Here is a 24,631-nt window from a genome sequence, read left to right on the forward strand (position 1 = left end):
TTAAATTAGCTTTAGTTAGGCTGGTATTTATTTATGTTTATTTATGATTTATGGAATGGTTAATTGGGATGCTATTTTGTTCCACCGTTTTTCTCAATTTTCTCTCATTATTTCCTGTGACTAATTGTATGAACTGTTCTTTTTGTCCGGGTAATGTTAGCAATCCTCTGAGGAGTGTTTATCCCATGTGACATGAAAGTTGTTTTTAAAAGTGAGGATTAGAAGTATAAACAATACAATCTCTAATGATCTGATCGTTTTAAAATCTAGGCAGATTAGGTGCTGAGAAAATCTGAGTTACTTGTTTTCTACATTTAATTCATAGTACGAAACTGGATTACAGCCATTATAATGGAGATGACTGTGTTTGTGTTATTTATTTATTTATTTATTGAGAAATACGTAATATATGACTTATATTTAAATATCAACAAAATACTAAATGGTATAAATACTGAATAAAGTAAAATACTAATGGCACAAGCAGTAGAAAATGCACTCTAAATATATAGCGATGGTTTAGTGTTGATTCACAGTGTGCAGGAACTTGCAATCAGATGTGTGGGCTAAGAACAAGCTAGCAGGCTAAAACAAAGAATCATATCATTAAGAGACAATGATGCATGCACTTCAGTCAGGAAAAAAAAGGGTTTCAAATAAATTCAGTAGCCAGTCTGTTTGATGACATTTTGATATTTAAGTTTCTGAGTTAATTTGTGTAATACTTCAGCCTTTGTTCTTGCTCAATCTTCTAAATTCAGATTAACACATCTAACATTCTCAATAGGGTAATCAATACTAAAGGTAAATTACTGTTACCCGTCCTTACTTCTGATCCCTTCACCCCCAACTCACCACTACCTTCAGCTGACTCACACACACATATATTTCTCTCACATTCCTCCCTCTCTTCGTGTTTGCATGTGATATTTTAGGTGACTCTGGGAGGGATGACAGTTCTAACTAGGCCTATTAGGTAACCCTCAGGGTGCCCTCAGCACTGATTTGAGCACCATTAATTTTCTATTATGGAGTGCTAAAGATGTGCCCCTGCACAGTCATTCACCTGGCTTATTGAGTCTCGCACACACCAATTGTGGACTTTTCCAGGGCAGTGTTGCTGAAGGTTTAGTGCGGCCCTCTGGGGAGCTAATTTATTATTTGCAGATATTGATCTGGCAGGGGTAGGCCAGCCAAGCCGTGGCCGATGTTGACTCTTCTCTGGCCTGTGGCGACTTTAACCCTTCCCAGACTGAAGTAGATGCACAATAGATGGATGGTCAGTGGCTGTTAGAGCAGTGCTAGTAGTGGTTGTTTCAATTCCTTCACTTGTTCAATGGTTCATTTATTTAAATGAGGAACTGATGGAAGTCATTTGCAACGAGGAGAGGATAGATTTTATCTTTCTGGATGTAGACCTTGTTTTTTCTTTGCAAACAGACGAATAAGCAGACGCACTGGCATACACATCCGCACATGCGCGCACACAGATACACACATGCACACACACACACGCGCTGTCTGGCCTGTCCAAGGGAAATAAAATCACAGTTAAGAGGAAGGAAAACAAATTTAGAAGGTCAGACAAAACATTTATCAAGCTGTGTGTGTCTGGTGGGTAAATAACAGAGGGACAGTAAAGGGCATGACTCTTAAAACCACCAGATAACCACAGCAGATCATCACACACAGTCTGGAGATTCACTGCAGAGAACGGATATTTCTCAGAGGGTTGCCTTCGGAGCATTTGCTAATATTCTCTCTCCTGTATTGCTGTTTTATTTTGAACATAAAACTGAGTTATTACAGCATACACCCATGTGACTGAAATGAAAGTTATTATGGAGAAAGAAAGAAAAGAGAGAAACCCAACATAGACATTTGATGAAATGTGGAAAGTAATGCATATACCCAATATTGAAGAGGAAATCTCTTTTTTTCCTGCCAAAGTCTGGGCTTAAAATTGTGAAGTTATATATACTGAGCATTTCGGTGCATTTTGTGTGAGTGTTTTCACTAAATTAATTGAAATGTAAATGAATAAATGGAAAACAAGACTTTAACAAATTACAGTATGTCATGGTGCAAAAGTAAAAAAAAAAGCTTCCTTAAATTGAGACAAATAACTTACATCAGACATCTTACTGTGCCTCTCCAATTAAAGCTACATGGCTATCGAATTCTTATAGCATAGGCATTAGGCTATTTATTAAGACACACTGTCTAAATATGTACAGTGTATGATATGAATAAAGTAACAGTCCTGCTCAGTCCTATGTTATGATGTAATAGAAAATAAAATGAGCCAAAAACCAGATTTTCTCATAGAGATGAACAAGGGGGAACATGGACATTACATTAAATACAATGTCCAGATGTGGTTTGTGTGTATGTGTGTATGAAGTAGGAGTATGTCTACAGGGAGACTGTCTATTGATGTCCTTATCCTGCACAAATGCACTCTGTCACACACACACACACACTGTATGAACCTGTTCTCCAGCACTGGTAGTAGTCAAACACAGAGACACACATAACACAACCACAAACATACAGACTCACACACATTTATGCCCAGGGACCAATAAGTTGCTTCCCACAGGCCTCCTCAAGGCCTTTCTACAACCACAGACTCAGCTTGGCCCATCTCAGCCCTAATTGGTATTTAATGCTCTCACTGAACCTCAGAGGTCAAACAGCAGTGTGAGTTTGTGTGTGCGTGTGTTAATGTTTGTATAAGGGTTCTGAGCCAAGTATGTCACAGGAGGTATTACCAAGAAAGGGCAAAGAGGAAAGCTACAGATTGCACAACTGTGGGGGTGTCCTGTGATGACTGCTGGGCAGCCTGAATACAGGGTGAATGATGATAGATGTCCGGAGAGGAATTATGGAGTATAATAGACCACCATTTTCCTTTTATACTGGTTGTTATGATAGCATTTTACCTGATCTTTATGGCCTAGAACATAAAATAAAGGTCAGGGAATTTCCCAGGGATGAAAGTGCCTCCAACCAATCCAAATTTGTCCATACTCCCTCTGTAAAGACGATTTCATGGTTGACAAGCCTGTCTCTTGTTGAATTTGGCGTAACCTCAGAAGTTGGCCCATATTCATCTTCCATATTCATGCGAGTCACTGAAACTGAGGTGGAGGTCAGAGAGAAGACATCGCTGATGAGGAAACATGGTGGCGTGGATTTTCCACTGTTTTTGCTGCCTGGTCTCTGCTAATGCTGTTATGAAAGAATGGGCAGCCTGCCCATGGAGCCCTGATGGGGAGGAAGACGGAGGGAGGAAGCCACCTCACGCTCCCTTTGTCTCGTTCCATGCCACTTCCAAAACTCAATTGTCTGCCTTCTGCCAGAGACCACAGTCTGTGGAGATGCTCAATGCAGCTGTCTGCACTCAGGGAGAGGAAAGGAAAAGAAGATGACAAATAAAGATGGAGGTGGGCAGAAATACATGAAATGGGGACAAATGAGATATTACCCATATTTTGCGATGTCTTTGGCCTGTCGTTTGGTGTTTCATCTACCAGATCAGGCTGCTATGAATAAGACGTCATAAGTTGGAGTTGTGTTTTTTATTCTGTCCTTAAATTTATAATTATCAGATTGATAGAATACGAAGGGGCGTGCCTTGATTGAACATAAAGAAAGTGTGGAATTTTATATCCAGCTTTGTTTACGAAAAAAAAAAGGTACACGCTCTTGGTTTATCATGAAATTTTTTTCATTGGATTTACATCCATTACAGAGCTTTGGAACCTGAACCATTACAAATTGCTCTATATGTAAAAAGAGTCAATGAGGTTCTAAAGCAACACAGTTGTCAATAAGCATCAAGCAGCCGTCGCTGACGCGCCTGCTGTCTCATCAGTAATCAGGCCAATCTGCTTTAGCAGAAAATGGCCATACACGGCGCGGCATTGATGGAAATGTCTCATTTCAACTCCATGGTGCCTTGAGAAGGCAAAGCAAATCAGCAAATGTTCATGAATTTGACAGCAGAAGCGTGGAAATTCTATGACAACTAGTTGGATTCGGTGAGCTGAGTGCCAGCACTTTGCATTAAGTTACACTGAGCACTAATTGGATGCTACCTGGCTCTACATCACTAGCAGCTCTGAACAGGATCAGGATCTGGCTCTGACAAACAGCAAGCTCTCTGGTGTTGCTGGCTGATTACTCTTAGCAAAGGGAAAACCGAAGCGATGATGAGAAAAAAAAAAAAAATCCCCTCTCTTCTCTCACACAAGCCCTTGGCCCTGTTGGCACTGTGCTCGCTTTTTGATTTTTCCTGATGTCCCTGAAATTGATTTTCAGCCATGATTGCATCGCCTCTCTGAGGATAATCAAAGATTTTGAATAATTGCTGCAGTATGACTGTACAATGGGGAATAACAGGAATAGTGGCTACTTCCCCTTGCTGTCATTTATAGATAATTTTAGCTGAGCACCACAGTATGACTTCACAACATACCTCTCAAATGGTTCCCAGTTGTAAGCATGACACCATTTGTTTCATTGGACATGTCTACTGAAAATCCTGCCTAGATTTGACAAAACATACCATGATGTCACATCCTTGTAAATCTGTCTGACTTTGTTTTGTCACTAAAAACTATTATTCAAGTAGTAAATCTATAATCACTTATTATTTATGTTTTGGCTGTGAGACCAAAAAAAAAAAAAATGAAATCAAGCCCCAAGAAATAAATTACTTCTCTCATCCTATCTGGTTCACACACAGCTGAATCCGCTATGGAAAGAAAAACTTGATGTCCTCTGAATCTCTACTACGCAAGCTTGACAACACATCAGGTCTCAGTAACATTTTCCCCGCACAATCTCGCTGTCATTGATTCAAAAACATCCCGAGGAAGTCGTTTTGTGCTGTTACTCCTGGCTGCCTCGTGCGAGAGAGAGACATCACCATCCTGGAGCCACCCTTTTGTGCCACATTGAAAGATGGTCTCTCGTTTAACGCGGGAATGTAACCAGTGTTTGCGAGGGGAGAAACAGATTGATTAGAGGGCGAGGGAAGATTAATAAGCTGCGCAGGGCAGTTATGACATCCATTGTTTCACACATGCCCTGTAGAGGTGTGCCTCCCAAAATGCATCATTGTATAAAATATTGACCTAAAGCATATCATTACTCTTTCTCCTGTGTGCTTGCTTTGCTCTCAGAAGGAGGCTTCTAAAGAGTAATAAACTGTTCTCACCTTTTTTTTTTTTAATTTTTGAAAAACCGCACCATAAACAAAAAGTATACATCCTGAATGGTTTGTTAGAATGGACCCAAATTCCTGTCATGTGCTGAGAGAGCAGAATCAGGAGCACTAGAAACAGACGGAGGCCACATTGTCTGGTGCCAACACTTAATAAAAGTGTCTGTCTCCCTGCTAGCCAGGAGGAATCTGTCCCTGACAAAAGAGCCAGACAAATGAGAGACCTCTGGCAGTGTAGTAGGAGGCTGGAGGATGGGGTGGGATGTAACCTTGAGGAATAAACCGCGCAACCCCAACAACTTGTTTACTTTTTCATAAGGGCCCGTTGTTACTAACTTTGTAGAGCCCAGCGCGGAGAGTTATGGCTGGAATGAAATTCCTGCCAGCGTCATGTTGTAAATGGCAGCTCTCAGTATTTGGAATTACTGATTTAATTTATTGAGACATATAAAGTCTACCCCCACTTAACACAATAACCTTGAGCAGTGGCTGACACAACTCAGTATCACATGATTAGAAGTTAATAAAGTTCACTTATCCGCTAGCTCGTTTTGTGGAAAGAATAACAAAGAAACCCTGCAGAGACATTAAAATGGCAGATAAAACTCACACCACGAGACACAAATGACAGGAGAAGGAAAACAAGAGTGGATCTCATGAATAAAGTTTTTGACTCTGAATCAGTCCACTGATACCGTGACTAAATTATAAACTAAATTCATACTGTGTAAGTTATATTCTATCAATAAAAAGGCGGACAAACTTTTTTCAAATCCGGTTTTATTTCTTTAAACTACATTGGCACTAAAAAGGGGAAGTTCAAAGTTAAAAACCACATTGCCCCGAGTGAAATAATTTTATTTAACTGTATTTTACATTAGAAAAACATGGTGTTTTTCTTGGCATTACATAGCCTTATGTTATCAGCAAGTTTCTACCTGTGTATGTAGGAAATGAAGTCCTAACAATTAGAAACTGTTTGCTGATTTTGTTATGTCTCCCCGTCAGTGACAGCCGTGGCTTGAGGCAATATGCTTTCAGGTTGTCCAGTTTACGTTTGTCAGTCTGTCCCATTGAGAAATTTTTTCAAACTTGTCGCAAACATCCTCTTGGAGTCAAGGATGAATTGATTAGAACAATGTCACTGTGAATTCACAAAACATGTTTTTGGCCATAGCTCAAGAATTCTAGTGCTAAGTAGGATATGTCACACAAATATCTACTATGATAAAATGATGAAGTAATGACAGATTATATCCGGAAGGCCAAAGGTCAACTTCACTTTCACCCACTATTAAATGATAATGTTCTTCAAAAACACTTTTCGGACCATTATCTGACGCCATATCTCAGGATCAGAAGGGTAGCTTGTGACCATATTTTACATTTGATTGGATACTGAATTGGTGACACTGATCTTGGGTGCCCACCTTGAAACCCTGGTGATTGTATAGACTTGTACTGCTGGGTTGAAAAGTCTTCACTACATATGTTGTATAAGTCAGGGCGGACATGGGTGTAAACTGCCACCTGACTGGTTGACAGGAGCATGAAACACATGTGGGGTGGTAACTCTGTTTTATTGCAGAACACATGAACGCCTATTACAGGCTGAAAGAAAAATCCATAACCTATCTTTAAACATTAAAAACAAAAAACACCTGCCAAAATAACATACATACAAATAGCAGAACAGGTAACTATGGATTAACGGCTTGTACACATTCTCTTAAGTGCAGCGATAGACAAATGCCAGTCCAAGAATAGGTGAAGGTAACTAAGAAGTTGATGGAAAAGTAGAAACTTGTTGCAATGGATTAAAGGATAACATTTGGGTTTTTATTAGACAAAGCGAAAATTACAGCAGAAGACAATAAAACTGTTGCAATCAGTGTTCTTTTAAGGTAATGTAATTATAACAAACAATTGGATTAATCTACCAAATTCACCATCAACAGCTTTTGGATTCAGTCATGGATGGGAAAATAATGCTTTGCACAACAAAAATCTTTCACTCAAAATGTTTTAAGTGCTAATGGCATTCTGTATGAAGAATGAAGTGTATTCCAATTAGTCAAATGGCAAAGCTTGATGTTATCTAAAATTAGCTTTCATGTGAGATTTTCTACCCTTGTTTTTTCCGTTACTAGCTGGAGGCATGGCTTTGTTCTCCTTTCTATTTAATTTGCTGCCAACCTGTTTTATTTATTTCTGTGGTTGCAGAAATTGCCTTTTGACCTTGATGATTACAAAAAGTAAGTGAATTGAAAAGGCACTGATACCCAGAATTCAGCGGGCTGGTGCCACAAGGTTATTCATCTTCCAACCTTAGTGCGGTTTCAGTTTTGCAATGGTCAGATTTTAGTTCCCGCTTTGCTGTTTTCATTATCTTAAGAGGGCAGAGGAGAGCTTTTAGCCAGCGACCTTATAAACTTCCATTTCCAATTCAGCACGCCAGCACATATATACCCACACACACACACAGACACACACCACAACACACCACCTGTGATGGAGACGTGCCCTCTTCCACCTCACACAAACACACACTCATACCGAAAGCAACCTGCACAGCATGTGTGAAAAGTGACCATTTCATGCTAAGGAGAAACATAGACACAGCATTTTACCCTCTAATAACTCAAATGCCAATTTCTTATTATTGTACTTTTTGGGGTAATTTGTTAAAGTTAAAAAAGGTGACATTGTGTTGAGATTTGGGGGTTGGAGTGTCCAACAGTACCGCATGGATTTTTCAGATTTTTTTTTATTTTTTTATGGGGTCTTGACGACAGAATAAATGGAATTTCTCTGGAAAAAAGAAAAATAAATTCTGTTGCACTGATAATGGGGATCAGCTGATAGTGTGATAAAGTGACTGTACATATAATAAAACCTAGACCAAAAAAGTGGAGTTAGTGTTGAATATGGGAAGCCTCTGTCACTCCACCATACAAAGGAATGTAAAGACAATATATAAATTAAAAAGATAACTGATCTCAGTTTTCAGATGAGATATGCCTCGTTTTACAGCTCATCTCCTTCTTTCCTCTCTGCCTCCTCAATCTTGGACTCTCTCTCACACACCGACACACACACACACACTCACACAGTATAGCCATATCACTTTTGACACCTGTAAAATATGGAAGTAATGATGTCTACAGTGGATGAATGGCTGAATGAACCTGCAATAGGTCTATATAGTACCATGTTCACCTTGGGGTCACTCATTCGATTCAGGGGCAGCTAGGTAGTGATCAGAAATCATTTCCACCTAATGGTGGAGAAGAAGAGCAAGAACCTGGCAAACGGCATCTCAATGGTCCCTGGGCTCTTGGCTCCCTTCATAATACAGAATAAACCATTAAACCCACAACTGCTTCCTACACCTGCTGCTGTAGTGCGCACATTCCTGGCAGTAAATTTAGTGGTAGTGGTGGTGGTCTTTATGTATAAGTAAGTGTGCCTATAACAAAACTGAGTTTATCCTTTGCTTTTTATCTTGGTGACAGATCGTTCAATCATGTGTTTATGGTAGTTCCGCACCTCAAGCTATACCTTTTGTACTGTTAGCAACCATTTCTGGTTGCTGAAGGAGAGTGTTTTATTACTCTTTCAACTGGGCAGACATGTCAACACTTTAAGATTACTCTCTGCAGTGGACTCATGGATAGCTGTAGAAAAAAAAATCTGCTGTCATATCACATTGCCCACACAACATAGTTTTGTGTTCACCATCCTCCAAATTCTATTTTATTTAAGTTTGTTCCCAGTCTGTGACACCACTGTTTTTGTTACCAGCCATGACAGCGTGATATTGTTTTCACCTTGTGAGTGAGTGCGTGTGTCATCATGGCAAAAAATGTGGTCCTGGAGACACCTGCTGTAGCAGGAATGGCCACAGAAGCGGTTTTGAGCTCTTTGGCTGGTGTTTATATGTCTGCCTGTGGACAGAATTTGTCATTGCGATAGCGTCACAACCGTGCAGGATGCAGTCACGAAACTTTACAGGTGTGTAGTTGAGATCAAAAGAGGGCAGAGGTCATAGATGGGTGTGGTCCGACCCATGACTACTGGGAACTTATGTAATAATGTAGTAATGACTACTGAGTACTCATGGGTCAGAATGGCAACATGTTGACGGGCATCCTGGCTGGTGTGATCCCATCGCATTGTTTTCTTCTAGAAATACAAGTTGGAAATGAAAAACACCAAAATTGGATTTGTGAGCTTTTCACACAATGTTGATATGAAGATCTTTATAAATTACATCAGTATTAGTAGTTTGTATCATTTTTTTTTTGTATAATTCCATATTATCTGCCCACTTTGAAGATTGTGAATCTTGAATAATTTAGTTATAATATTTAAAGTAACTAACTTGTAACAAGAGATAAAAAAAAAAAGAAACAAAAAACAACTTTTGCACTTGTGAATGCAGTAAACTGTTTTGCGTTAAATGTGTGTAAAGTGCGGTGGATGAAAGAGAGCTAAGGAGGCTGTAGGGTGAGAAATAAAAGAGAAGCTGATTTGGGCTCTCCAGTGTTTCAGTGTTTTCTCTGCTGCCATTTCAAGCTTGGAGAGGCCCGGTGGGGGCTGGAGTGTGTGAGGCTGGAGTGCAGGGAGCACGGGGCACTGTGTAGGCCGAGGCTCAGCATCTGCCAGCCCAGACTGTCCGTGGTTTGTTCCTTTTCCAGCACATTCTTACGTAATTATCTGTGATAAACTCCTCTGCAGTCAAGCCACAAATCCACATGTCAGAGGCCTGGCTTACTGAACAACTCTGAGAAAGCCACATGCACACAGGCCTTGAAGATTCATGAATGCACGCGCGCACGTACACATACACACACATACACACACACACTCACCCACCCACCCTTATAGAGACACACAAATGTGCATTCTCGCACACCTACTCACACTTAGATTCACACAAACAAAACTTTGGGCTGCAGTGACAAGTGGGTTTTGTGTTTTGGAGCCAAAGGATGGAGGGTATAATCCTGGCTTCCACATTGACACTCAGCAGAGTTCAGCAGACTTCAGTGGTTCCTGTCGTGCCCAGCACTTTCCCCTCTCAACACTAAGTTCCTTAAAGTCCCCATGACAAAGAACCTGCTGATACTCTTTGCTGTGCCAGAATCGGCACTACAAGAAGTCCTGCCTCTACTTCCTGGCTGTGAACAACTTTGACTACTCAAAGCTCAACAAACAGAACTGAGGGTTATTTTGTTCAATATATTATGACCTCCTCTGGAGTCTTAGTCCTATTGCTTACCTTGGAGACATCGTTTATATCATTATAATTAGCCCGTCCATGCATGCACATTGTTAAGATAATCATATTTTGTACCATATTTTGCTACAAATTGGGGCACAAAAATGAAGAACAATGGCCTGGTTTTGAGTTCAAAGAAATAATAACCATATTATTCTCTTGCCATGTTTTTTTACAAGGGTTCTTGGATCTTCGTTTTGCTGTGTATTATCTAGTCTGATGCCAGCAGAACAGGGGCAGGGGATGACAATGGAGTGGTGTACTGCGGAAGACTGAAGGCTGTGCCAGCAGGATAAGAGACTGAAAAACAGAGGAGGGTGGGGGTTTCATTAGCATAACTAGCGGGATGCCCAGAACCTTTCTGGAGTGGCATGTTTACGGCACCACGCTTGGCAAGAGCACACTCATTTTATAGGGTTTATTAAGGAGACAAGGGGAGGCACAAGCAGGATTTGGGATATTGTCGGTGTGTGTGTTTATGTGTTTGCGCTCGCATGCGTGTGTGAGCAAGTGTGCATCTGCTTGCATGGTTGTTTGGCTGTTTTGTTTGCATGTGTGGGGTCTGAGAGGAGGTGTGCTTGGTTTCAGTGGCTGTGCGGCGGCATCTAGCCTAACTACTTTTACATGTTTGTATTTTGGCTTAAGTGCCCTTTAAAAGCAATGAAATAGAAAGTGCATTCATAAGCCAATCCTCCAGAATGATCCCATTTCAGAGGAGCAAAGAATGGGGCTCTTTGTTGTGCTCTGGCTCCTTTCATCTCTCTGAGGTCATTTTCACAGAGCAAACAGGGAGACTCATTATCAACCTGCACCTGAGAGGTCAGAACCTGAACTCTCCCCCTCCCTCTCTCCCTGTCCAACCCCCCCCCCCACACACACACACACCACCCCACCCCAACCGTGCCTCCGCTCACTGCTACCCCTGGTCCGCACTCGGGTTTATTAGCGCAGAACATCTTTTCCAGTGACTGAGCTTGCCCTTATTGTCTACAGCGGTCAGGGTCAAGTCAAGGGCGCTCAGCCTAGATTGGAATCATTTGTCACATGGTCCCGGGCTGGAGCTGATTTCAGCACAGGCCAGGGTGGGGTACACAGCGGTTCCAACACCACCTCTGACACAGGGAGCAGGGGAGAGCAGCCACTGGACTACGCAGATGGCCTCAACATATTACACAGCCACTGCTTGCCAACAAAAGAGCCCCTCCTTTTTCCTTTTTTTTTTAAAATCCTCTTTTGCTTGCAAATTTAAGGGCAATGACAGGGGAGACTGGGTTCACAACATAAATGGAACACGGTCTCTGGATTTTCAGGACATATGCGCCCAAGTGTTGAGGCATTTCTGGGACCTCTGTCACCCTTTGACAGTCCAAAATTGCCTCATGAGCGACTGTGATAATGGCTACACCTTTTAAGTCGGGAAGGGAAAAAAAAAAACATTTCCGGCCGAGGACTTATTCCTTAAATGATGTAAACCGTGCAAAGTGTTGCTATTTGGTCTGGGAGCACAAGGAAGGTTTTTCCCCCCCTTCCACCTCTCTTCATGGTCAGCAGGAGCTTGCATGAACAATGGATCGTGCTGAGGTAGCATGTGGAAAATGACTTTAATACACCATATAGAATGGCTTATTGCTTTGGTCAATAGGACTGCAGTGAAGATGGTGTATCCTGCCGCTTGGGAAGGTTAGACCTGTCAAAGGGCCACAGTGACTGATACCCAGACCCTGCTTATGAGGTCCGTAATAGGTGTGCACAAGTGTGTGTGTGTGTGTGTGTGTGAGTATGTGTGTGTGTGTGGTGGGGGGGAGGCTGACTGACAAGCAAAGTTATAAAGGTTACATATGACACACACCTTGCCATTAAGCCTTAGATTAGTCCATATTTTTTCTTATTTTTACATCTAAGGGTATTTCATACATGGCACAATAGGATGTCAAGGTGGCACTAAAAGTGCTACGCCATGAAAAACTATGAAATAACAAATATTAACAGAGCCCTGAATCAAATAAACAATATGTTTTCAGCAACCTACTGAAGAAAAAAAAAGTGGAAACTGTGGAAAAAAAAAAAAAAACAAGGGGAAATGAAAGATTGAGCATCAGGCCATTTTAACTTGTTTTCCCTCAGAGAGGGCAAGTGTGGAGGTGAAGGTCACTGAGAGACTAAGCACACAGCTCATAAACAGCACAGCTGGAGGAATCATTGAAATATAGCCCTTTGTTTTCTTGGGGCTGTAATTGGCCCTGGAGCCTTCTTCCCTTTCCCGCTCTCTCTGTTTCTCTCTCTGTCTCTCTCTTTCTCTGCACGTGTTTTGCAGCATCGTGGTGCAGTTTAGAGACCCAGACTGCAAAGGCTAATGACTTTGGGGTCAGAGGTCACACCTGCGGTCACAGAAACAATACACAATACAATAAATACGGACAAACATAAACAAACAGATGGGGAAATAACAGTCATAGCCATATAGCCCCCCCACCCCCACACATGCGGGTTTATTGGTTAGCTGATACTGTGATTAATACAGTGGTAATACTGTTATAGTTGATCATTCTTTTTATTAAAGGTGGAGCAGTATTATTCCAGATTATTTTTACAAACTGAAATTGATTGAAGACCAGCAGTAGGTTGTTTTTAACACCACGAGAGGCAAAGAAAATACACATTTCAGTAGTGCCAAAGGTCAGCTATATTATATTTAAAATGCTCCACTTCCACAAAACAACATGATGTTGTCCTCGTAGTTCACCATGTTACGCAAAGCAGCTTAATGTTATTCTTGATGCCCTTTTTATAATTGCTTTAGACAATGGTCTCACCAGCTAGGGGTCATCTCATCTGTTTTTTTTTGTTTTTTTTTTTAATCGTAACTCAGTCAGCATACTGATTTGGTCCAAGCCACCTCACCTAGGCCCAAGAACGCCCATGGGGGTCAGTTTTAACAGATGTAGGGGTCACCAGGCACTGTGGTAATCTATATGCATGTGTTCAGATATTCTTTTAATAGCTTAGCAAACAGGTCAGATGGAAAAGGAAACGGAGCATGCAAAACTTTACAGTTAATTACAGAAATGTACAGAAAGGCTTTGTTTTTTTCAGATTCATACCAGTGTTTGCGATACAGCTTTTAATTCAGTCCTCAGTTTGACATCTAATTCAATCAAACAATAATGAGCAATAAACTACACTGCTGATGAATCTATCTAGTATTAATTCAGGACATAGGAAAGGAATTTTGACATTCATTTAAGCCTGTCAATATTGACAAAGTAGATGGGGCCCTACTGGGGAGTAAGAACAAGTTTTGATGCCCGGCTCTTTTTTTTTTTTTTTTTTTTTTTCTTGGTGTAATCAAATGCATCCACTCACAGCAGGTTTATTTTCATTAAGTTGACAGTGGTGGAACACCTCTTAAGGGATTAGCTCTGGAAGACGGCTGTCGCTCCTCCTGACTGGAGGCCTGAGATCTCTGAGCAGAGAGGAGAAAAACAGTATCAGATCCAGTCTGAGATAGCAAGGCTTTGGCGTATAATTACCATGTTAACCCAGATGATTCTCTCTGATCTCTGCAAACATCAGGGCGCAGGCCCCGCCAGACCGGCTTCGGCACGGATCTGTCACAGTGCACTGTGGGACATTGGATGCATGTTAGCTTGCTAGCAATAGGACTTTTGGTGTGATCTGCATATGCTTTATTTTAAACCCCTTGTGTGTTTTAGTGCACACAGTTAGAACAGGCGCTTACATTTTCAAACCCCAGAAATGTAAATTCTAAAAAAAAAAAAATGGAAATATTCATATGAAAAGCCTGTATGAATTGTGAAACCTTGCTTCATTGTTACTGTTTTACATTTTATTGCACCTTGCACACTTTCGGAAATAATTTTCTGATCTCCAGCATGCAGTAAATGTCAACATTTAAAATGGCTTTTTTCTGGAAACCTCATTGTTTTAAATCTTATTTTGTCCTGTTTCTTCAGATTTGTTAATTCTGTTATTCCACACCTAAACCTCTTTTTTTCTAATCTAAACCACACAAAATGGGGATATATGAGATCTGAGACCCTTTCCTTCATTGAGTGTTATCCCCCTGAATGTGAGTGGAGATTCTGTCTTTGGTTGCTTGCTTCCTAAGCCTTATTGATCTGTGGGCGTTTTTTCTCCCCCATTCTCCAAAGTCACTAAGCTTGCATCAATTCATCTTAATCTGTTTGCTCCTTAAACCCGGAACAAGGCATGTCTTGTTCCTGGTTGTAGGAGTCTCTCGGCTGGTTTCCCTCACATCCTTCCTAGTCGGGCTTCTCCTGGGTGGCAACAAGAAGCTTTTCATATTGAATCAAGTGTTATTGAGTTCCCCCACACACCTCTTGTATTCCCCCCTCTTCTTCGTTCTCTCCATCTCTTTTTTTCTCCTCTCTTCCATCCACTTTTAACAAAGCATTCCTTTAATGACTGAAGGATTACGGGCCAACCTTTTGCAGCCAGTCTGTGGACTAGCCTGTAATCTGACCTCATTACATCCCCTGTGACAAGCTCCTGGGTCACCACAGAGTGGCTGCACCTTATCCTTCTGTGAAGCCAAGCTGCACACCACCCTGAGACGACACTCAGTCAACCAAGTCAGGCATCCTGGGCACCCTTTCCTCGCCTCCATACCTGTCCACCAAAGCATAGGATCCCTTGATCCTGTTCCATTCCCTTAACTTCTCCTCCATTACACCACAGCCAAGATGAATGGTCGTTTGTGGGGGCAGATGAAAACACAATTGTGCGGGTCCAGGCATGGCAGTGTCACTGATAAATGTGGAAGGGACATGTTGTTCCACAGGCTCCTAATTTTCTGACAGAGGGAGGTTAGAGCAACAGGCCTCTTCCGGCTTACTATACAGCCACACACCACACCATACACCACACTTTGTCCTCTGCCCCCCCTTCTCTGTGTTGCTTTTTACACCATAAGACAAACACATCTAGAGTCTGGTAGATGACACTGCCTAGACACTGCCTTCTATTCTTTTATGGTCCATTTATCTCTTTTTTCTCTTCAGTCTTCTGTGACTCCAGTGCTTCTACAGGCCACCTTTTCTTTTTTCTCACCCTCCCTTTCTCTTTTTTCTGCCTCAGTCTATCCCCCTCTCCATCTCTTCTCTTCCCCTGCATGTGTCCCTTCATCCCACTAGTGTTTGAGGGGCAGGTGTTGACAGCAAGCTGGCATGTTGTCAGGCCTACTATGCAGGATTGTACAGTTGCACTGTGCTTGAGAGGACAAGGGAGGCCAAGGCAGGTCCATTACATCACCCCCATCAAGACTGATTGGGCTCAGGACGGGGGTCCGTGCATGCTCATGAGTGGTTGGCCTGGCCCGGCCCATATGCCTTTAATACAGGAACAGATGTGAAGCACAGACCCTGAGCTCTCACTTTCCTTATTCCCTCTCTCTGCCCTCCACACTGGCTCAAGCCAGCCATGTTGTCCTGGGCCATGCTTAGTTGGCCGCTAGTTTAGGTTTAATGGGAACTAACTGGCTTACTAAGAAGGTTGAGTTGACATGATTTTTATTTCAGATGGCCTCCCTCCAGAATTGTCTTTATTTTGCTCTGTTCAGGATAAAAAAAATAGAGAGGGAAGCAAAAGTCGAAGAGGCGATGACAGAAAAATGAATTGTTGGCAGATGATACCAAACTCATATATCATCAATCCTTTTGGGACATGGGTTTCTTTTACAAACACACCAAATGGGCCATAACAAGTTTAGAGAAATGTGTCAGTTGATATCCCATCACTTATCAACTGTTTTTGGTGTATTTCTAGAGACAGTCATAATGACTGTAGACAAAATAAGCTGCTTTGGCCTCAAGGATGCTGCCTGTCCAAATATGTCTTGAACAGCCGTGATGGGGTACATCCTTTTGTAGATAATTATTAATGGTCTCAGCCACTCTCTACTGAGGGCACATCCATGTAGGAGTCTTTGGTGGGGAGCAGGTGGGAGAGGCTCTGCCGTGTCCATGTAGTAATTTGCTGGACCTGAACCAGTGGCAACTGGGGAGGGAGACTGTGCCATACCACAGTCAAGTAACCCCATGAGTTTCTCTCATGGGGTTACTTGACTAGGCCTGTGGGGTTACTAAGACTAGGCCTGTTCAGTCTGTCGTCTTATTCAAGCCTTTCAGGTCAACTCCGGTAAAGCCAGGATGGGAAGTATCGGTAGAGGCGTTTGCACATGGGTAGAGGAAAGGACAGAAAACACTGAGACATGGTAAGAAAAGAGACAAATAAAGGGGTCAGTGGGTGGATGGATGGATGGATGTAAACACATAGGAACAACACAGAGGGGAAACAAAAAGGGGGCTCAAAGAGTGGAGTGATATGATGATAGAGGAGCAACGGACTGGAAGCAGCAGGGGTTGACTCATATCTCCTCAATAGCATCCCTCTCCTGTCAGCTGTGCCAGAGCAGCACAGATACAGCCAATCAGGTCCTGAGGTCTCTGGCAGCTATTTCCTGGAGAGGGATTACCGACCCCTCCTATTGGGTGGGACAAGGCCTCCTGGTCTGAATTCATCAGCGACACGGCCTATGAGATGTAGGAAGCAGGTTAATAGACACTCATCAGACATCTGCCGCTGGGTTACCGTCCAATAATCTTCTCCCTGGATCTGCTGCCAGCAATTGATGACCACATTTTTTCCCCCTAAACCCTTCAACTGCCCTCCCTTCCTCCCTCTCTCTCTCTCTCCCTCCTCTCCGTCCCTCCCAACCTCTCTTCTGAGTACACAGTGTTACACACAGACAAATGCAATCTTCGACAGGTCTGTGATTGAGTAAACACGCACATATGTGCACACGTTTTCAACCTTTACCACCCCCACACTCCTACCTATCTCCGTTTATGCTCGTCTGAAGGCAGCAGACTTTTTCAATTTGGAGGGCCACTACTGACGGAGTCTGGTGACAGGTTTGGGAGCCCAGCAGTGGCTCAGCGTGGCTGTGTGATGAAAAGTCCGCTGTCATACAAGAGCCAACTGTAATCCTGCCTTCTAAAGAACATGGCCTACATCCTTCTGGCTCCAAACCACTTCCTGCTCACACCGCCAATGAGGAATGACAATTTCTGGCAGTGTCTGTCTGTCTTTTTCGTTCTGTATTTTCTTGACTCTCTCATGGTCTCTCACTGTCTCTCACTATATCACTGTCGCGATAACTGCAATACATGTTATTGACAAGACAACCACAGGGGATGCCAAGCAAGTTTTTATCTTTTTTTCATGAGGCCAGGCCCTTCTTGTTTTACACTTCAATGCGTGTGTACTGATTCTTAACCCCTTCGGGTCTCTTCAGTTGCTGACGACTGGAAAAGCACTTGTTTGAATAACAAACTACTGTAACAAATTTTTGTAGGAACTTACTTTAAAAATGTGTTTTTCTGTTACAACTAGCTATTGTTTGCGATTATAATCCATCCAGGGGCATTGTAATCCATCATGGAAACCAGTGTTGTTTTTGGACATTTCAGGAAAAAAAAGTTAAGTCAGTGTTCTTATCATGTTCTGATGAATGAAATTGATGGCAGCCATACTCACTCTGTCTCTACCAATCTCAAGCTGTGTTGCTGAACCATGTTTAAAGAGCTGAGCCAGTGAGAGTCAGAAAATGGCAGATTGCTGACTTACAAACATGATTGCAGAGGTCTATGCTGTGTCCCTACCATTTAGAAATCTGACAGTTGTGTGTGATGTAGTGCTCTGCCTTATCCTGGACAGAAACTGCTTGGCTTACGTACATGGCACAAAAATCTGGATATATGAAGTATTGTGCAAAAACACAAGAAACAAGGCTCTAATTCTGCCTATCACACTGTTGAGCTGCAACACCCACATGCAGCAACAGTTGATGCCACTATGCTTTTTTTTTTTTTTGCTACCCTTTGCTGTTTGTTGCAGTATATGCCATTAGTTCACTAGAACCTTTCCTTAGCAACTGTTTTCACTTTTTCCTTAATTGATTTGAATTGTCATGTGTTTGCATCAGTTATATACTGTATCTGTAACCCCTCCCCTCCATCTAAGGCATTTCCATGCCTCAGACCTTAAATGTTCCCTATAGCCATTATTACCAAAAATAACTAGGTCCTTCTATTGACAATTTTCTGCATTCAAGGTTAGTATTACACTCCGGGGCATATAATGGCTCTCCTAATGATTGCAACCACATAACTCCAGTGAAAATCATGTGGCTCCTCTCTTATTGACTGTTTTCTCAACCAGGTTGAGAGGGCAAGTAGAGAGTGAAGCTCCCTCTCTGCCAGGTTATTTATGACTTTTCTTCCCCAAAGTTATTTTTCTTTCTGTGATTGCGGAGTGGTGTGTTAAATCCGACGTGTCGGGAGATTACTCAGCTGGCCGTCAAGTGCACATGGTCAATTTGCTATGATGAGAGGAACTGGATCACACAACCCCTGGAATCTCTCACTGGAATCTCCAGGGGGAACTCCACACACACACACAGGCGCACACACACATACATTCAGGGAGGACGCCAATGTGGTAGTCATTTTGGCCGCCAAAATCAAATGGAGGTTCAATCGTTTCCACATTTCTTAAGATAACATTATGAGAGGGAGAGAGATCGGAGGACCAGGGCAATCAAACATGTTCTGTTTGGTGAGGTTTCTATGGAAGGAGAAATAATGGGGTCATAGGATGAAAGGTGAGACATGTGTAAGAGCAGTTCCTGGGTTCAGCTATAGGACAGTGCCACTTGTTTCTGACTTCTCCACACACGCACAGTTCACTGCTGTCAAAGGCAGCCTGTTACAGATGCCCTATGGCCACTCCTCGCAGCAATTAGTGCAATTGGACCTAATAACTTTGGGAATTACAAGAAAAACAGTAGGGGAGGGGTCGGTAACCAAACCTGTAGCGTACCAAACACATGTTGGAGTAGTTAGGTACACATCCTTTGAAAATGTTCTCTATGAATGAATGATGTGAATGTAAATACATGAACATTAAGGGATCACTGTCTGTTGTAGCTTTAGTGCTATCTGTTGGCGTGAGTCATTCATTTGCTCCTAAAGTTTCCTGAAGTCTCCTGATGCGTGAGAGGGGAGTGGTCATTCGCTAAAAAGTTATTCATAAGTGCTGATTCTTTTGTCCAAGGGATCTGTATCGGACAGGGCCGTGTTTGAATGCGGTCTGGTACCCCGTCTTGGGGTCTCAGGGGGAATTGGGGACTTGCAGAATGGGCAAAGGGGCGTTTCCTCTGTTCACACTTGAGCTCTGCCCAGCCATGCTGAACCCCTAGGCCTTCATCCCTTCTCTAGGCCATCATCTCGTCTCTCCCGGCAACAGAGTAATGAAGTGGGGACCATTACGGTCACTATGGCTAATACTGGGCTAATGGAGTTCAGATAGTGGACCAGCCCACTTCTACCCATTAAAATAGGCTAGAGCAGTTAAGACACAATTAAGAACTGGGAAGGCTGAACCTTGGGAGCTGTCCTTTTGAAATTCAAATATGCTCTTCATTATTATAGGTGACACATCACTCAATCAGAATTTTTATGCTCTGAGGGAATCTGAGCCTCATCTGTGCTTGTGTGCGCACATTCTGGAAACTATGAATGTGGTGTATTATGCTGTATAGAGTGCTATTCTATGCAGAGTTTTTAAAGTTCAGAAATTAGTTTTGCCTGGACTCTTGCATGCCTAGATGAGTTCATACACTTGCTAACAAACAAGTTTGCTGTAATCTTGGTCACAGTCCGCCTGAGCCTTTAATGAGGGGCTTTTTGTCACGATGGATCTCCCTCTGATCCTCGGTTAGAAGTGAAATTCCTGCAGTCAGCAGTCATCACTTCTCTACACAGTAGCTTGCTGCTGCAGAAATCCATGAGCCAAGAGATTTTGAGTTCCAGTGCCGCCATATTTGAGGCTTCTGTTACATTCCATGTTCAGACTGGCCTCTGCCTCGGCCACATGATTCGCTACACTCCTAACTCCCGATGCCAAGAACCGTCTTCCTCTGACTTCTGACATCAACCATCTTTAAACACTTTGCGCTGCGCTGCATTCTCTCGAATTTCTCTCTTTCATGTCTCTGTCATCTCTCTCACATTCTCTATTTTGCTCCCTCTCTTTCATTTGCTTTTCCCCCCTTTGTGTTCCTCCTCAGCGATCTGGCTTACAGCTGAAGCTGATTCAGGCATGGAAGGGATCAGATGATTTCAGCTGGAAAAACTGCATTCTTTTTGCATATTGCTTTGAACCCTGCTATTATCCAGTTGCCTGTTTTACAGTAATACCCTTAAACAGAAAGACTGAGATGGAGAAACCTTTTGCACAGTCTCTGACTGGTCTAACAGCACCTAATTTCAAAAATATCCCTGTACCGTGATTTGGGTGGCACCCAGAAGAAGAGAAAAGAAAGGCTTTTCTTTGGTATAGTCTGGCTTATAAAAAAGGTATTTAAAAAACCAAAACCCAAAATAAAATGATTTTCTTTTCTTCTATGACCCTTGCTTACTGTGAACAAATGCAAAGATCCACAGCACTTACTCGCTGACAGTTTGGGTTTCACGGTGGTTGCTTCTTTGTGAAATGAGAACTTTTAAAGTTGGAGATACACAACAATAGCTCTATTAATATAACATGTGTTGTACATGATGAGGGTACTTCATATCTTATTTTGCGGTGTGTTGGACAGGGCTGAGGTGAATACTGGGTGTATCCCTCTGGGGGTCCCAAGAGGTTCCAGGGTGATCCAGAATGGGCGATGGGCGTTTCTCCCCGTTCACACTTGATCTCTGCCCAGCCATGCTGAACCCTGCGGCCTTCCTCTCTTCTCAGGGCCATCATCTCCTCTTCTCTCCATGCAGCAGAGTAATGGAGTGGGGAACATTAGGGTCACAGTGGCTAATACAGGGCTAATGGGGATCAAGCAGACGCTCAGCCCGCCTCTAACTATTAAGCATGCAAGTATATTGAAGACTTTTAAAGGACAATAGGCAGGGAGTGTCCAAGCACCAGTGGTTTTACTGCTGTCTGAGCTGCCCATGAAATATCAGAAATTTTTAGTGCTTATTTCAAGTCTTTGTATTATGACAACTGAAGTTATTTGGATTTAGATTTAATATTTTGACATTTATAGATAGATTGCTGTGTTACTCCATCTAAAATGTACTGTGTGAATAAAAGCTTCAGCAGCATAGTGGCTTTCTCCTCCTCCTTGGTTTAACAGGCATAACAGGGTTTATATTGTTTTAAGTTAACTATGGTGCTATTATTTAGAAAAAAGTTATGTGTATGTTTGAGTGTCATTGTCGCTTGTACATATTTTTTTCTCCATTTTCGAAAACCCCTTCCCCAGCCTGTTCCAGCCTGTCTGTATCTCTTGCCGGTCAGTAACTACAGGAGGAAGGCCATTATTCCAGATAGAGGTGTTAGCTGTGCTGGGCCGATCTGTATTGATCGCCTGTGAGAGGACGCTGAGCGGGGGAGAAGGACTATTTGCTTTAAAGTTCAATGGCTCTCCACTGCTGTTAGTGTTACAGCCACAGGAGCAATCGATATCTGGACAGGGACCTGTGTCACGAGACACGCTCCCCATTTAGAAACATCATAATACTCTGCTGATGCTGTTACCCCACGGCCAGAGCTTGTGTTTAGGGTTTTTTTTTTTCTCCCTTTACCCCCTCCCTTGTGTCTTGGTTGTCATGTTCCCCCTTTGCACCTTACAAGCTGCTTTCTTATTTCATACTGTAGGCTGGGTTTTAGCATGGCGGGCTGGAATCAGTGTGAATTGTAATTATAGATGATACACATGGCTGGAAGGGAGAGATAGAGAGAAAACACAGAGCAGAATAAAAGGCAAACAGTCATTTGCAGCAAAGGTAGGTGTCAGAAGGTAACTGATTATGTAAAGAACACAGTGAAGGTGTTCGGTGGAGTGTGTGTGTGTGTGTGTGTGCATACCCCTTTTTTGCCTATGAAATAAAAAATATATAATAAAATGCGCTCATTGCATTTCTTGGCTGTGGTTCAAGTGCTGAGGGGAAAGAAAAGAAAAAGGGCGCGATTGTTTCTAGTTCAAGGTGTGTAATGCACAGAGGCATACATACATAATGGGGTATTGTCAGGGGGTTAGTATGAGGATATTAGTGCCCTGGTTTGTCCATGCTATTTGGTGCAGTGTCGCTCCCTGAAGGGAACAGTGAGGGTCGGCTGTTCTAACTACTCTACCCCCTCCACACCCTCTTCCCCCAAGGCCCCAACTAGAGGTCACTCTGTTTAGCACAAGAGGCGAAGCCCATTTTCGCCATGATGTACCAAATACTCTCCTCTCCTCTCCTCTCTCCTCCCCCATCCCCTCCGTTGGTAAACATAAATGCCCCGCCTTGCCTCATTGTGTCCCGAGCGTTCACCCTCTTTTTAAACCCTCTCAGTATCTCTGCTCATCCCTGTGTGTAATCCCTCTCTACCCGTATGCATATGCATAGCCACTCTATGGCTGCGCATACATTTGCATCAGACACCCCACCCCCCCCACACCCACCTTCCTCTACCAACACTCCTACCTCTGCCAACACTCCTCCCCGTCGCCTCTCAATGAACCTGTTTACGTTTGAACATTTCCGCTGGCATTTGAACTCATCCCATCGATTTCTTTATGGCGAGAGGTTGGGAGGCAGTTCCTTAAAGGGGTTGAAATCGACCATCTAAATATTTGACTAAGAGGTCACTGAGATTGCGCCAGACCCGAGTGAGAAATTCAGATGGAGACGCAGTGTGAGGGAAAAGGGGGCAGTGGCTGGACATCTCCGACAGGAAGACACCGGAGGGAAGATCCAGCCAGAGGAGGAGTGCTGCAGCAGGGAGCGGAGAGATCGGGAGAGAGCGGGAGAGAGCGGGAGAGAGAGGGAGAGAGAGAGAGAGAGAGAGAGAGAGAGAGAGAGGCTGCAGTGCTGAACAGAGGTTGCACTTTGGTTAAGCTCCACAAGAGGGTGCTGCTGGACAATCCATCCCAGATCTTCAAGGGAGAGAGGGGAAAAAATTCCAAAACACCACATATATTTATATATATTCACATTTAAACAACCTTCACTCTTACTCCTTCAAAAAAAGTTATGTACTTATACTTAAGTTGCAGTCCTGAAAGCTAAATTGATTGTCCTTGCACTTCTCTAAGTACTGCTATTATGCATGTGTGACAGTAATTACATGCTAAGCCGTCAGTGACATCAAGCAAAATTGACTTCACTCTTCCCTTGCATTGTCAATCCATCGTTTTGCCTGAACAAAACTGTGTTTCAGAGATAAATCTGAATGGAGAGGGGTCTTGACCGACACAAGGAAGAAATGCGAAATAATGAATCTAATTGAATGTCTATTAAAATTATAATTTCTGCCTGATTGGGAAAGTGAGTGGCAGTGTCCAGAGTATTACCTGCCACAGTGTTCCTCACTTCACCAAAGACAAGACTCTCTCCCTCTCTCCATTCCCTCTCTCTTTCTGTCACTCTGGCATCTCTCTCTTTCTGTCTTCATCTGCACATCGTTGCAGACCCCTCGTCATGATTCACGTAGAGTTCCGTCCCAAATTGCAGCATTAGGATATACAGATGACAACATTTGCACTACAATCCCCTCCCATTATGCCCACCATGACAATAGCCCCAGGGCACGCAGAGGGGCTCATGTACCATCTCCTCCGGATCCTTTATGCTTAAATGAATAATGCATACAAATATTCACTGTAAAACAAGTGTGTGTCCTCACTTATTAGCTTAGCACAAATTATGTATTTTTACTGTACATTTACCATCACTGGCATATGTTCCTTGTCAAGACAATGGTTCATAGATTTTGGAACTCAAGGAAAAAAAAAAGGATTTACATCAGAAACATTAGAGCGACGCTTGTCTTCACAATAGCTAGGCTCTACATAATCCACTTGTTATTGGGAGTTGTTTAAATAATTGTAATTACTGATCTCTTTACATTGCATTCTCCCCCATTAACAAGCTGTGTGTCTCCCCCTCTCTTCCTCATTGTCTCTTTTCTTGCTCTACAGTTGTATGATGCCGTGGTGTCTGTATTCGTGGTGTCTGTTGTCATGG

The 24,631-nt window shown here is 42.7% G+C and overlaps 1 protein-coding gene across 1 annotated transcript in view; it reads left to right on the forward strand.

Moving 5' to 3' along the window:
* The window catches only part of LOC121184392 (ultraviolet-B receptor UVR8-like), a 113,579-nt gene that overhangs the window by 76,559 nt on the left and 12,389 nt on the right, over window positions 1-24,631 (forward strand). The gene's annotated exons all lie outside the window — the stretch shown is intronic.

This window comes from Toxotes jaculatrix, chromosome 7 (assembly GCF_017976425.1).
Source record: "Toxotes jaculatrix isolate fToxJac2 chromosome 7, fToxJac2.pri, whole genome shotgun sequence".
Classification (NCBI taxonomy): Eukaryota; Metazoa; Chordata; class Actinopteri; family Toxotidae; genus Toxotes; species Toxotes jaculatrix.